Source organism: Globicephala melas, chromosome 1 (genome assembly GCF_963455315.2).
Source record: "Globicephala melas chromosome 1, mGloMel1.2, whole genome shotgun sequence".
NCBI classification, from domain to species: domain Eukaryota; kingdom Metazoa; phylum Chordata; class Mammalia; order Artiodactyla; family Delphinidae; genus Globicephala; species Globicephala melas.
In genome coordinates, this window is record NC_083314.1 from 134,374,004 (window position 1) to 134,387,252 (window position 13,249).

General features: G+C 40.9%; 1 protein-coding gene across 5 annotated transcripts in view; it reads right to left on the reverse strand.

Moving 5' to 3' along the window:
* Positions 1 to 13,249, reverse strand: part of ATG4C (autophagy related 4C cysteine peptidase) — a 136,024-nt gene that overhangs the window by 10,101 nt on the left and 112,674 nt on the right. The gene's annotated exons all lie outside the window — the stretch shown is intronic.

Genomic DNA, 13,249 nt, shown 5'->3' on the forward strand with positions numbered 1-13,249 from the left:
TATTTGCCAGGAGTCTCCAAAAATGCTGGCTGTGCAAGGCTTTGGGAGGCTATGCAACGGCACTTGGTAATCGCTAACAAACGGGAGGGATTATTGTAACCACAAAAGAGAAAACATCATATTCCTGTGTGTTACCCAAATAGCATTGCCAAGCAATATGATCCTAGCTAAAACTCATTTAAGTATTGTTATATTACAGACAGTGTACTAAGCTTTTTGTATCATCATTTAATCCAATAGACAACCCTCTGAGCTAGGTGCTATGATTATCCCCATTGCATAGATAAGAAAACGGAGCTTTATAAGAGGTTAAGTAACTTTCCAAAGAACTTTGGGAAGTGCCAGATGTACCAGAACCACATTAGAACACAGGCCTCTTTCACTCTTAATATATTCAGACTTAGGCCAAATCTTTGTCCCCTACCTCCCAATATTTGCAAGACTTTAAAAGGTAATGTTGGGCTTCCCTGGTGTCGCAGTGGTTGAGAGTCCGCCTGTCGATGCAGGGGACACGGGTTCGTGCCCCGGTCCGGGAGGATCCCACATGCCGCGGAGCGGCTGGGCCCGTGAGCCATGGCCGCTGAGGCTGCGCGTCCGGAGCCTGTGCTCCGCAACGGGAGAGGCCACAACAGTGAGAGGCCCGTGTACCGCAAAAAAAAAAAGGTAATGTTTATATGCTTTTAGATCATATTTGGTGTGACCTCTCTTGGCCCCTGTGCTTCTCCTTTGTTTGGTTTTAAACAATAATCCATGCTGATGTTACAGAAAGCATTGGCATTAGGCATTTTTTTGCTCCAGGTGCTTTCCTTTGCCATGTGACCAGCCACACAACATTCCAGGGGGTCAGTGGTGTTCCCCTTTACAGATGGGGAATGGGGGCACAGGCCAGTGGAGGGACTTGCTCTAGGTCCCACTGCTTGTTAGTATGGAACCAGGACCATAGACCAGATCTCTTAACTTCCAGGTCAGGTTGTTACCATGTTTCCTTTTGGGGGAGGGGTAAAGGGATGCTGAGAGCGTAAACATGTTTGGCCGAATCTGGCATGTAAAAGATATTTTAAAAGGATAATTCAGATTTATTGAGCACAAAACATTTCTAGGAATTTTAGGGAGGGCTCCTATATTTTAACTTATTTAATAAACATACTTTGAACAAATAAAATAGTCCATTCATGCTTACACATACATGCCTGGCACATGCCTGGCACATAGTAGGTACTCAATATATTTGTTCAGTGAAGTAAAGGTTTCAGGCTTTCAGAAGAAACTCTTATTCTTTATCTTTTTGGGGAAAAAAAAAAGCACCCAGGATGTTTTCCAGATCTACACAAAAATTTAAAAATGTGATGCGGGTGGAAGAACGCATCCACTTTGTAGGAACCTAGACTGGTACTGGTTTGCTAGCTTAAAGTAACTTCAGCTGAGAAAGATGGGCAACAGGGAAGAACATACAACATACAAATTCGGAATGGCATGTCCTAGTGAAAAAGCTGCTCCCACCTTCCACCCCTTCACCATGGCAGGCATTGCTAATAGATCATGGCACGATTTCCTGCTGACCCTGGACAGAGCCTCAAGTCCTCTAACACCTTGCTCCAGGCAACTACCACTGATCCATGAGAATTGACACTCACACTGAAATCTATTTGTCATCCCTCGTAGACTTAAAGCCTTCTTCTCTGTGACCTAAGGGGACCAGAGAACCAGTTTAAGCTGTTTGTACATCTCTTTGACTGCCTAGAGGACAGAAGGGGCCCAATCTATAAAGCTGTACTTTGGGATCATTCTGATTTGGTTTAAACTTTATTGAAGAGTTATTGGCCTGGATTATAGAATCTCTGAATGGGTTACTATGTGTGGCTGTGAAATCTCTAAAATACCTTTATAAATAAGCTAGATCCCTATTGGTCCAAAATTATTGGACATAGCCCTGCCTATGGAAGGGTTGAAACAAAATAACCTCTAGATATCACCTCTGGTCCTATTATTGGATTTTCCCCCCAGCTGTTAATAACAGCATCTCTGGAACAATCTGTGTATGTTCAAAGTTTCAAAGAAACCTCTAGCTCAAAAATGTTGAGAAAGAAATTGGGAAAATTCTTTCATCTATGATTAAGGGATGTCTTGTGTGCATTTAAAAATACTTCCTAAAATATGCATTTGTAGCATGTTAGAAACTTTAAAACAGAACCTTTTTTTGGAACCACACACTGTATTACCCTTGATAGGATCCCACATGTTAAGCCATCAGAAAATACCATAATACAATTTACCCCTAGAACTGATGAGCTAACAGATTAAAATTAAATCAAAATCTTATCTTCTCATTAATGCACATTCTCAAGGAAGACAGTTACAAGAACAGCTAAGTCATAGGATGGTTAAACCATGTCTTGATTTCACACTGTGCCATTTTAAATACAATGACTCATAATTCTGAAATTCATCAAAATTTCCTGAGCAACTGTATACCCAGAAAATGATATTTAAATTAAAACTGTTAACCAATACAAACAGAGCTATACAGTAAAAGCTTGGCTTGGAATGACAGCAAATTAACATAAGATGTCAATCTAATAAGAGGAAAAGCATTGTAGAGGTTCTTGTCCAAAAGAGGGGCCTGAAGAATTTAACTGACTCATATCCATCAGCACAGGACGTCACTGTTATTCCACTCACGGAGAACTCCACTGTAAGCTGCACTAACATTGAAACCAAATGAGAAAGACGTGCTCCTGGTGTAGAACCTAACCCTATGACAGAGGACCTTCATTGGGGAAAAAAGGAAAAGTTAAAAGGAGTTAACTGTGAGCTGTTTGTTGTTGTCACTGTGAGAAAATATACACTTTAATGAACTTTCTAGTTTAAGAGAGAATGCTTTGAGCTGTTTTTTAAAATACCACATATATCCAATAAACTCCCTAGAATGTTAATAATCTCTGTGAATCGCAAGAAAGAAGAAAATTGAACTGACACAGAAATTATATCAGGCATAAATCAAAAGTTTATGAGGCCAAATACGTATCAGTAATATTCATCATTTTTTGAATGCTTACTTTGTGGCAGGTATCCTTATATGTATTCAGCCCCACAATAATCCTGTGAGGTCAATGCCCCATTTTACAGAGGAAGAAACTGAGGTGCAGGGAGGTTGTACAACTTGCCCCAAGTCAGTAAGTGGCAGAGTAGGGATCTGAACTCAAAGTCCACCTAGTTTTTAGAACAATTGATTCCATTTTTTTTGACGTCCTAAGTCAAAAGGCATGCTGGTAATGCAGATGATGAGGAGCCTTACATAATTATTTTGAGGTTGACTCAAAAAATGTACAGTCCTATTGTAGAAAGAGACGCATGAAAAACAGATGATGTCAAAGTCTAGATGGTCAAATGCATGGATCTGATTGTCCTTCCTTTCCCGTATGATTACAGATTAATTCTCCCTGGATGTCTTTATGTTGCATTGCTGCTCTCTTGTCTCACTTATACTGGCTGGAAGTTTTTCTTTTATCAAAAACCAATGCATTGGGCTTCCCTGGTGGCACAGTGGTTGAGAGTCCGCCTGCCAATGCAGAGGACACGGGTTCGTGCCCCGGTCCAGGAAGATCCCACATGCCGCAGAGCGGCTGGGCCTGTGAGCCACGGCCGCTGAGCCAGTGCGTCCGGAGCCTGTGCTCCGCAACGGGAGAGGCCACAGCAGTGAGAGGCCCGCGTAATGCAAAAAAACCAAAAAACAAAAAAACAAAAAAACCCCCAATGCATTGATATTTGACTGAATATGGCATTGTGAAGTTTCCATAATGAGAATTCACACAGACAGACACACACACACACACACACACACACCCCAGGTGGGTATGAACCTCTACCATGAGAATTACCTGTTTATGTGGTTGGTTTACATATTATTACATCACCCATCTGATCTCTAATGGCAGCCCTGCTGACACTGTCTGACCCAGTTTGACAATCTGGATAGAAATTGTAGGGTTGGCTGTTCAATGGCTGTGACTTTTAACAGCACTGCTTTTGGGCCTCAAATCAATTCTCTCTGTTTACAGACCATTTCACAGCCCTTTACCTACAACATCACTTGTGTCAGTCCCATAAATACTTTGGTGTATATAATGCTTGAATTAGCATAATGGTTTAGGCTCTGAGCTCTTAGCCCAAAGAAGGACACATCAACATGCTCTCTTCACTTAAGCAATTAAGAGCCATTATGCTGCTTCAGTGGAAATATCATCAAGGTTAAAGACAATCCCAAACAGTCCTTTTATTCTAAGTCTAATAAATGAGGCACAGAAATTGAAATGTTAGTAAACAGTCCTACTTGCAAGCTCTTTTTGGATCATGCTTAATCAGACCCTTGTACACCAGACATTTGCAACAGATTCAGAAATGTATATACTGAATTGTTCATTTCATGCAAGAAAACAGTTTGCTGATTTAATTTCAAAGTCATAATGAGCACTGATTTATTTTGCCAGCCTTTTAAAATTTTAGCATCATTTCATACAAAATATTTCTATACTTTCATTATTCAATGTGGCAAAAGTTACATTTTTAAAGGTGACAATTTTGTTGTGACTTTTAAACCAAAAGATATTTCCAAGGTCTTTCTATATTTTTTCTTTTTAGATTTTTAAAATTACTTTATTGAGGTATAATTTGCATATAATAAAATTCAACTTTAAGCATACATTTTGATGAGTTTTGGTAAATGTATATAATTGTGTAACTACAACTACAATCAAGATGTAGAATAGTTCCATAAACTGAAAAAGTTTCCTTGTGCCCCTTTGCAGTTAATCCTCTTCCCACACCCCTGATAACCAATGATCTGCTTTCGATCACTAGTTTTATCTTTTCTAGAATTTCATATGAATAGAATCAGATGGTATCTAGTCTTTTGCTTCCCATATTTCTTTTTCTTTTTTTTTTTAATTTTTATTGGAGTATAGTTGCTTTACAATGTTGTGTTAGTTTCTACTGTACAGCAAAGTGAATAAGCTATACATATACATATATCCCCTCTTTTTTGGCTTTCCTTCCCATTTAGGTCACCACAGAGCATTGAGTATTGCCATATTTCTTTATACCTTTTCCTCTATATATTAGCAGTGAGAAGGTAATGTGGGAAACATAAACTGGGTGGAATCTGGCTCCACCACTTCTAGCTCAATGACCTTGAGCAAGTGATTTAAATTCTCTGAGCCTTAATTTCCTCTTCTGTAGAATGGAGATAAAACCCCCACATGGTTTATAGGGGGTGTAAATAAATCTGTGTATGTACTTAGGTTAAGCATCCAGAAAGTGCTCAATAAATGTTAGTTCCTTAGATTGGTCATGCTCTCTCCAGCCATTTAATTTCTTTAACGGTTACCCGCTACAGCTCTTGCTATGACTGAATACAGTGACTGGATTCAGACACAAGGGTACTTTTTCAGGTTTTGGAAATATTCTATATCTTGATTGTAACGATAATTACACAAATTGCATACATTTGTCAAAACTCATCAAGTTATACACTTAAAATTGAATTTTATTATCTGTAAATTATGTTACAATAAAGTTGACTTTTAAAAATAATGAAGAAATACAGAAAGAACTTGGAAGTATCTCTCAGTCTAAAATTCACAGGTGATAAGAGATATCCTCAACTCAATGCTTCATCAACCGAGCTTGCTGCTTTGTTCAAATAAGGGAATTATTCAAGAACAGCACATCTGATATCACCAGCAAAAGCCCTACGTGTTGTTTTCATAAACCACTGTCTTTGTGTTGACTTTATAAGTTTAATAAAGCAATTGTGAAAAACAGACTCACAGACATAGAAAACAAACTTATGGTTATCAAAGGGGAAAGAGGGTGGGGGAGGGATAAATTAGGAGTTTGAGATTAACAAACTACAATATATAAAATCGATAAACAAAAAGGTCCTACTGTATAGCACAGGGAACTATATTCAATATCCTGTAATAAGCCATAATGGAAAAGAATATGAAAAACTATATATATATATATATATAAAAAACTGAATCACTTTGCTGTACACCAGAAACTAACACGTAAATCAATTATACTTCAATATAACAGAAAGAAAGAAAGAAATTGTGCAATGAGCTAGTAAAAGTTGTGTGAGAGAAAGACTCGTGCGTGTGCACCTTCCCCAACTCCCACCAATACCCCATTCTGAGTCAGATGTCCCTTCTCTGTGTTCTGACGTTACTCTGTCCCTACCTCTATCACACGATTTATCACACTGTATTTCAATTACTTGTCTATGGGCCTAGTGTCTATCCTCGTCACAAGACTGTGCAGTCCCTGAAGAGAAGCAATTTTTCTTTTAACATCTTTATTGGAGTATAATTGCTTTACAATGTTGTGTTAGTTTCTGCTGTATTACAAAGCAAATCAGCTATACATGTACATATAACCCTATATCCCCTCCCTCTGGAGCCTCCCTCCCATCCTCCCTATCTTACCCCTCTAGGTGGTCACAAAGCACCGAGCTGATCTCCCTGTGCTATGCAGCTGCTACCCACTAGCTACCTATTTTACATTTGGTAGTGTATATATGTCGATGCTACTCTCTTACTTTGTCCCAGCTTACCGAGAAGGACTTTTTCTTTGTGTCTTTATATTCCCTGCACCCTGAGCAGCCCTTGGTAGGGGCTCAATAAAAGTTTGATGAATAAATGAGGTCTTACTCACATTAGCTCCATTTATAACATTACAAAAAAACATTTATCCCAGGCTTTCTTTAAATAGTGATTTGGGTCCAATGTATATGAGAATCTGAAGTAATAAGGGAACCACTAAAAGGCATGAAAAAATAATGACGGAGGAGAGGGAATAGTTAAGAGAAGTGACTTTAGTCCTTCACTCCCAGAATCCCTGGTTTGGGTAAACTGTACCACAGGAGTTCTGAGTCCAGGTTCCAGAGCCAGAAGACTTGGGTTAGATTCCAGCCCTGCCAAACTGTGACCCTGGACTAGTTACTAAACCTTCCTGAGCTTCAGTTCACCCGTGACTTCGCTCCTCATTGTAAAATACAGAAAATAATATTCCATGTCCTTCGCAGGGTTTCTGTGGAATTGAATGGGATGACGCACATAAAGTGCTCAGCACAGTGCCTGGCACGCTGTGAACACTCACAAAATGCTAATTTTCTAGCATGTTTCAAGAGTGGGACTCTGGAGTCAAACAGATTAGATCTGAATTTCAAATCTTCCAATTCAGCCACCCATTATCTGTGTGAACCTTGATAAAGTATTTTTGTTTTTTTGGCCGCACCATGCAGCTTGTGGGATCTTAGTTCCCCAACCAGGGATTGAACTCGGGCCTTTGGCAGTGAGAGCACGGAGTCCTAACCACTGGACCACCAGGGAATTCCCTTGACAAACTACTTATAACCTTAGGTTCCTCAACTGTAAAGTGAGCGCAGCAACAATAACCTCCCAGAGGGTTATTTTGTGTATTAAATGAGATGAAGAGCTTACATCCTGACTGGCACATAGTAAGTGCTCAGTAAAGGTTCGTTAGGATCCTAGCTTGACAGGATTTAGCTCTACTGTCACCATATGAGCCTCGCTTCTCAGCAAGAAGCTTTTGAGGTCAAATGGCCTGGGTTCTACTTTTCTGCTTCCAGTTATATGGAGGTATAATGGACATACAGCACTGTGAAAGTTTAAGGTGTACAGCATAATTTGACCTTATATACATCATGAAATGATTCCCAGAAGTTTAGTGAACATCAGTAATCTCATAAAGATGTAAAATTAAAGAAAAAGAAAAAGAATTTTGTTCCTTGTGATGAGAACTCTTAGGATTTGCTCTCTTAACAACTTTCCTATACACCATACAGCAGTGCTAATTATCTTTATCATGCTGTACACTACATCCCTAGTACTTATTTATCTTATAACCGGAACTTTGTACTTTTTGACTGCCTGCATCCAATTCTCCTACCCCCATACCCTGCCTCTGGTAACCATAAATCTGATCTCTTTTTCTGTGAGTTTGTTTGTTTTTGAAATATAATTGACCTACAAACTATGTTAGTTCATGTTACACAACATAGTGATTCAATATTTCTATACATTTCTAAATGATCACCGTGACAAGTCTAGTTACCATCTGTCACCATACAAAGATATAACATAATTATTGGCTATATTGCCCATACTATACATTTCATATCCGTGACTAAATGATTGGGGTTCTTAACGTGGCTTTGCCAATCTCCCAACTGTATACAAGGCACCTAACCTTCCTGGATCTGTTTTCACCTGTAACATGGAGATGATAATCCTCACTTCACTGTCTTGTTGTGAAGATTAAATGAGATCATATGTAATAAGGTGCCTAATGTATATGCGTTCTGCTTAATAAATTTTAGTTTCCAATCCACTGTATTCTCCCAGTCAGGCACACTTGCCCTTTCCTTTCTACCTATCCAGACATCTTCTCCCCTTCAAGACACACCTAAAAAGCCCACCTCATTCTGGAAGCTGTCTGGGAAGCTGACCCACCTTGATCTCACAAATGTATTGAATATCATATACTGTTCTTATTTTGCTGATTCTGTAAATTAGTCTCGTCTCTCCACCTGGACCGATTAATCAACCTCTCTGAGTTGTAGAACCCTCTGATAATCAGATATTTCTTTGACTCTTCCCTCAAAGATATTCACATGTACATGGCAATTTGCAAATAATTCCAAGGTGCTAATAATATCCTCTGAAACCTCCGAAACAGATATGATCTCCCTGAGAGCAGTGACTACGTGATACTCTTTGTATCTGGGGCTAAGTTTGAGTAAAGACTGGGTGATGGACTGATTAATGTTCTGGCTCAGAAGATAAGTGTGGCAGCACCTACGGAAAGGGGCAGGCTGCTGACCAGGGCGGAGGATGAGAATCTCTTTAGCGGCATCTCAGTCTTTAACTTTTCCAAAACAAAGCAAGTCAAAATCTAAGGACGGTACACAAATATTGGGACAATAAAAAGAAATATGGAAAGGGTACCATAAAAATATTCTATTCTTGCACCACAGATGTGTCTAGTCAACGGAAGCCAAAAGAGTCCCCATCTCCTCTTCTCTTCGGACCCAGGTCATAACTTTTCCCTGGGCTTTGCAGCCTCTCATTCCCCCTTTTGGGCTGGATGCTTGGTTTGATTGTTTTTTTTTTTTAACGTATTGGCCTTTAGGTTTGCAATTTAAAAGTTCACTTTTGTCTCTGCTCACATAAAATTCTTTGATTTTGGTTTTCTAGTCTGTCATTCTTGATCTAATAAAGCGAGGTGCCACATACGGAAGCAGAAATTACCCAACCTGAATCCTAGCCATGGCTCTGAGTAACTGTCTGTGCAGTCTTGGGTAAATTACCTGTCTTTGTGGTCTCAGTTTCCTTCTTCATGCCGCTTGGGGATCTCTCCCAGCTCCAACTGTCCACGATTCTGAGACTGCAGTGATTCATGGTTGGAACTAAAGGAGTATCTAGAAGCGTCCCTGTTGCGCATAACGAACGTATGGAGAATGGCTAGGAGGTATGGGTTTTAATGGTTCAATTACTAGATTAAATGAAAGGGGTACCATATGTACCATACAAAGTTTTCTAAACCATCCTACAAAATATGCTCAACACTAGACAACAATGAATATAAGCTTTATCTCTTTGATGATTCAAAAAACTTACAGATCTTATATCCACTGTTCAAAGCTACAAAAGAAAAATGCAATTTTTCATGCTTTCAGGTTGTGGCGATTTGGAAAAATGGGAGTAGCAGTTCTCACCAAAGTGAAATATATATCTTTAGATCATTTATTGTACCTCTTCCTACAGCACCTGTATAACATTGCTAATAAAGAAAGTAAATGGCATAGTAAAGACCTTTCTTGCTACGATGAGTATTCTTTGGGCAGAGAATGATCATCAAAACATCTTAACACTCTGATATTCTAGTAAAAACATCTGCCTACAACAAAAGCTGGAAGCATGTGAACAGCCAGTTTCTAATTTTATCCTGCCTATTCAGACTACGCAAGAGGAAAAAAAGATGATAAATAGCCAGAGAGATTTTCTTGACATCATGCTTAACTGAAATTTCAAAATAAATCAGTTGGGCTCATTTTTAAAGACCTGCAACTAAATTATCATTGGGTCCTTTTGTTCTACTCCAAGCTAGGTTTCTGAGGGACGAGTGGTGAGACACAGTGAGATCTGAAAATGGGCCACAGTATGCAAACATTGCAGTTTGGTTTGATTTAGTCTAACTCTTGTGTAATAACTTTCTTTGAAGTGTGGGTTGAGGGGCAGCTTAGAAGCCCGAGGCCACAGGCTCATCTCGTTCCTGTTGCAACTTGGATGCCCTGCAGTCCCCACACTATATATCAGAGGCTTGGCACTGGAGTCCCCGGCTGATCCAGAGTGCAGCCCTCATCCACCATGCAGCAGCACAGCTGAGAGACAACACGGTTATGCTTGCTTGGGAAAGCCGATCTCTAAAAGGACACAGGTGGGTCTTCGAGGAGCCTGTGAGCCAGAGGAAGCTCTCAAGGTAAGGAAAGCGGTTAAGAAACCATCCACCTGCTAGAAAGATCAATAGTTTCCCTGACCTTGGGAGAGGCTGGACACGTTTCCCGATTGCTGGCTGGCCTCTCGTCTTCTCTAGCTTTGAGGATTGTTACTTCTCTGTGGATCCTCTGACCCAAGCAAATCTCAAGGCAAGTCCCCTGCTCCTCTCTCGTCTGATTTTTCAGCAAAGTGAGGGTGTTGGACCAAGTGATCTGTTAGGCCCCATCTACTCTAAAATTTGGAGATTCTGACCCTGTGACAGTTTTGTAGCCCCCAAGGGACTAGCTTCCTTCCTCCCATTGGTCACATATTTTCCGGCAGCCTGAGTTAGACCCTTAGAGCTGATTTGGACCATGGACAATTCTAGTAAATAATAATACCTGCATTGTTTCTTAGAACTTGTAAAAATACATAGAGTATTTCATTCGGTCCTTAAGAAACCCTCTGAGGAAAGAAAGGGTATCACCCTCCTCATTTTGTAGAGAGGGGAAGTTATGCTAAGGGAGGTTAAGTCACAACTGCCAAGGCGAAGAGGGTGCTACAGTCAGGGCCAAACCTCCAAATGCAAGTTTCTTAAGCTGGATAAAGCACACACATTCAATAAAAGACACATGATGAGTCTCACGGACGGGAGCAGTGAACCTTCTGGGAATCTGCCTCAGAATTCAGCCAATTAGATGAGAGAGTGTAATGGACATATATACACTACCAAATGTAAAATAGATAGCTAGTGGGAAGCAGCCGCATAGCACAGGGAGATCAGCTCAGTGCTTTGTGACCACCTAGAGGGGTGGGATAGGGAGGGTGGGAGGGAGACGCAAGAGGGAGGAGATATGGGGATATATGTATATGTATAGCTGATTCACTTTGCTATACAGCAGAAACTAACACACCATTGTAAAGCAATTATACTCCAATACAGATGTTTAAAAAAAAAATTCAGCCAATTAGCGCCTCCAGAGTAAACCGTGTTTGTGTGAAGAGGCGAAAGTCCAAAAAGAGAGTATAGAGGTTGGAACTGCTTTTCACTTCCAAGACAAAGACTCTTGGCCTGACTCTAGGGGACAAAGGTTGTTCCTCAACTCCTCGTGCAGGGCTCTGAAAGGGCGAACAAAGGAGGGGGTTATGGAATTCATCTTCCATAGCTAGAGGAAGGCCACCAGTTCAAACCAGGGGCACTGGTGGAGGACTGGTGGGAAGTGACAATTTGGGGTGATATACTCTGGGCACTGAGCTCCGACACTATGCCAAGCCCTCAACAGAGCTTATGACTGTTGCTTACCACTTGAATTGTCTTCTGTCTCAGCCCTGAAGGAATCCTGGGATGAGGTAGGGAGCCTGTCAACAACCTAAAGGTAGGGTGAAATAAATAGGGTGTGTAACACTGATGGGGGGTATTAAAACACGTACACACACTCACACACACATAGAAAGTATGCCTTCCTCTGTGGCATATAATTAAAGAAGTGTGATGCTTGTGGGTGGAGGTCTTCCCCGTCTGAGTGCAGGGCCTGCTGGAGCAGAGGAAGAACTAGCGTGACTAGAAGCAAAATGGATGATAACAATGTCACCAACAATGTGGGAATGAGCAGTGCACAGCGGAGTGACAAACTCCAAAGATACACCCAAGTTGGCGGCTCTCACCAGGAGTGACAACAGGGCAGTGGCAGCAACAACAGAGGCTAAGGGGCAACACGTGTGGAGCTACAACAGCTGCTGCAGTAGAACTGTCAGTTAAAGTTCCTGAGCTGCTCTGGGATCAGGAAAATGTTGAGACAAGAAAGGAATATAAGCCTCAGACGAAGGTGAAGGGGAGATGCAATTAGAGGTTAACCTCCAGGAACACTTATCAAACTAAAAGTGGGGTTAATATGATTGTTTTGAGTCTTGAATCAGTAAACTCTCATCACAGACAAACTCTGCGTCTACAAACCCAAGAAGGTGAAGTTTCACAGGAACATATGTAAGTCCTGCACGTAGATTCTAAAAATCAGTTGAACTGAATAGGGCTGACAGGGTTAGCTCAGGGGTTTTGGCGACCGGAAACTCAGCAGGTGCTAATGATTTGGCTGCTAAAAAACCCCTACGAACCTCAGGCTACATTGATGAAAACGCATGTCCGGACCACTGGGCTCTTGTGGGTAGTACAGTCATCCCTTGGTATCTGCGGGGGATTAACTGCAGGACCCCACGCAGCTACTAAAATCTGTGGATGCTCAAATATCTCATATAAAATAGTGTAGTGCAGCTGGCTCTCCACATCTGCGGGCTCCACATCGCAGGAGCGGGCCCACTGTATTATGATGGGTTGTTGGTGCTGCTTCTGAAGAGGATCCCTGACATTTCATGCTTGTCTCCAGAAGCACAAACAAGATGTAAGGGGTCCAGAAACCATGTCCCACAAGGAGCAACTGGAACTAAGGAAACCGCGTGGGGATCCAAAAGTCATCTTTAATTTCTGAGTAAGACTTCTTCTTGAAAACAAATCACACTTGTGTGGCATTATGGGATATAACCAGAACCAAAGATTAGAAGGCCAATTTTGGCTCAGTGTAAAGCAGAACTTTCTAACAGAACTGTTCAAAGGTAGAAGGCGCTGCCTTAAGAAGTGGCAAAATCCCCATCTCTGGAAGTGGATTTCAAGCTGAGGCTGGATGATCTTATGTCCA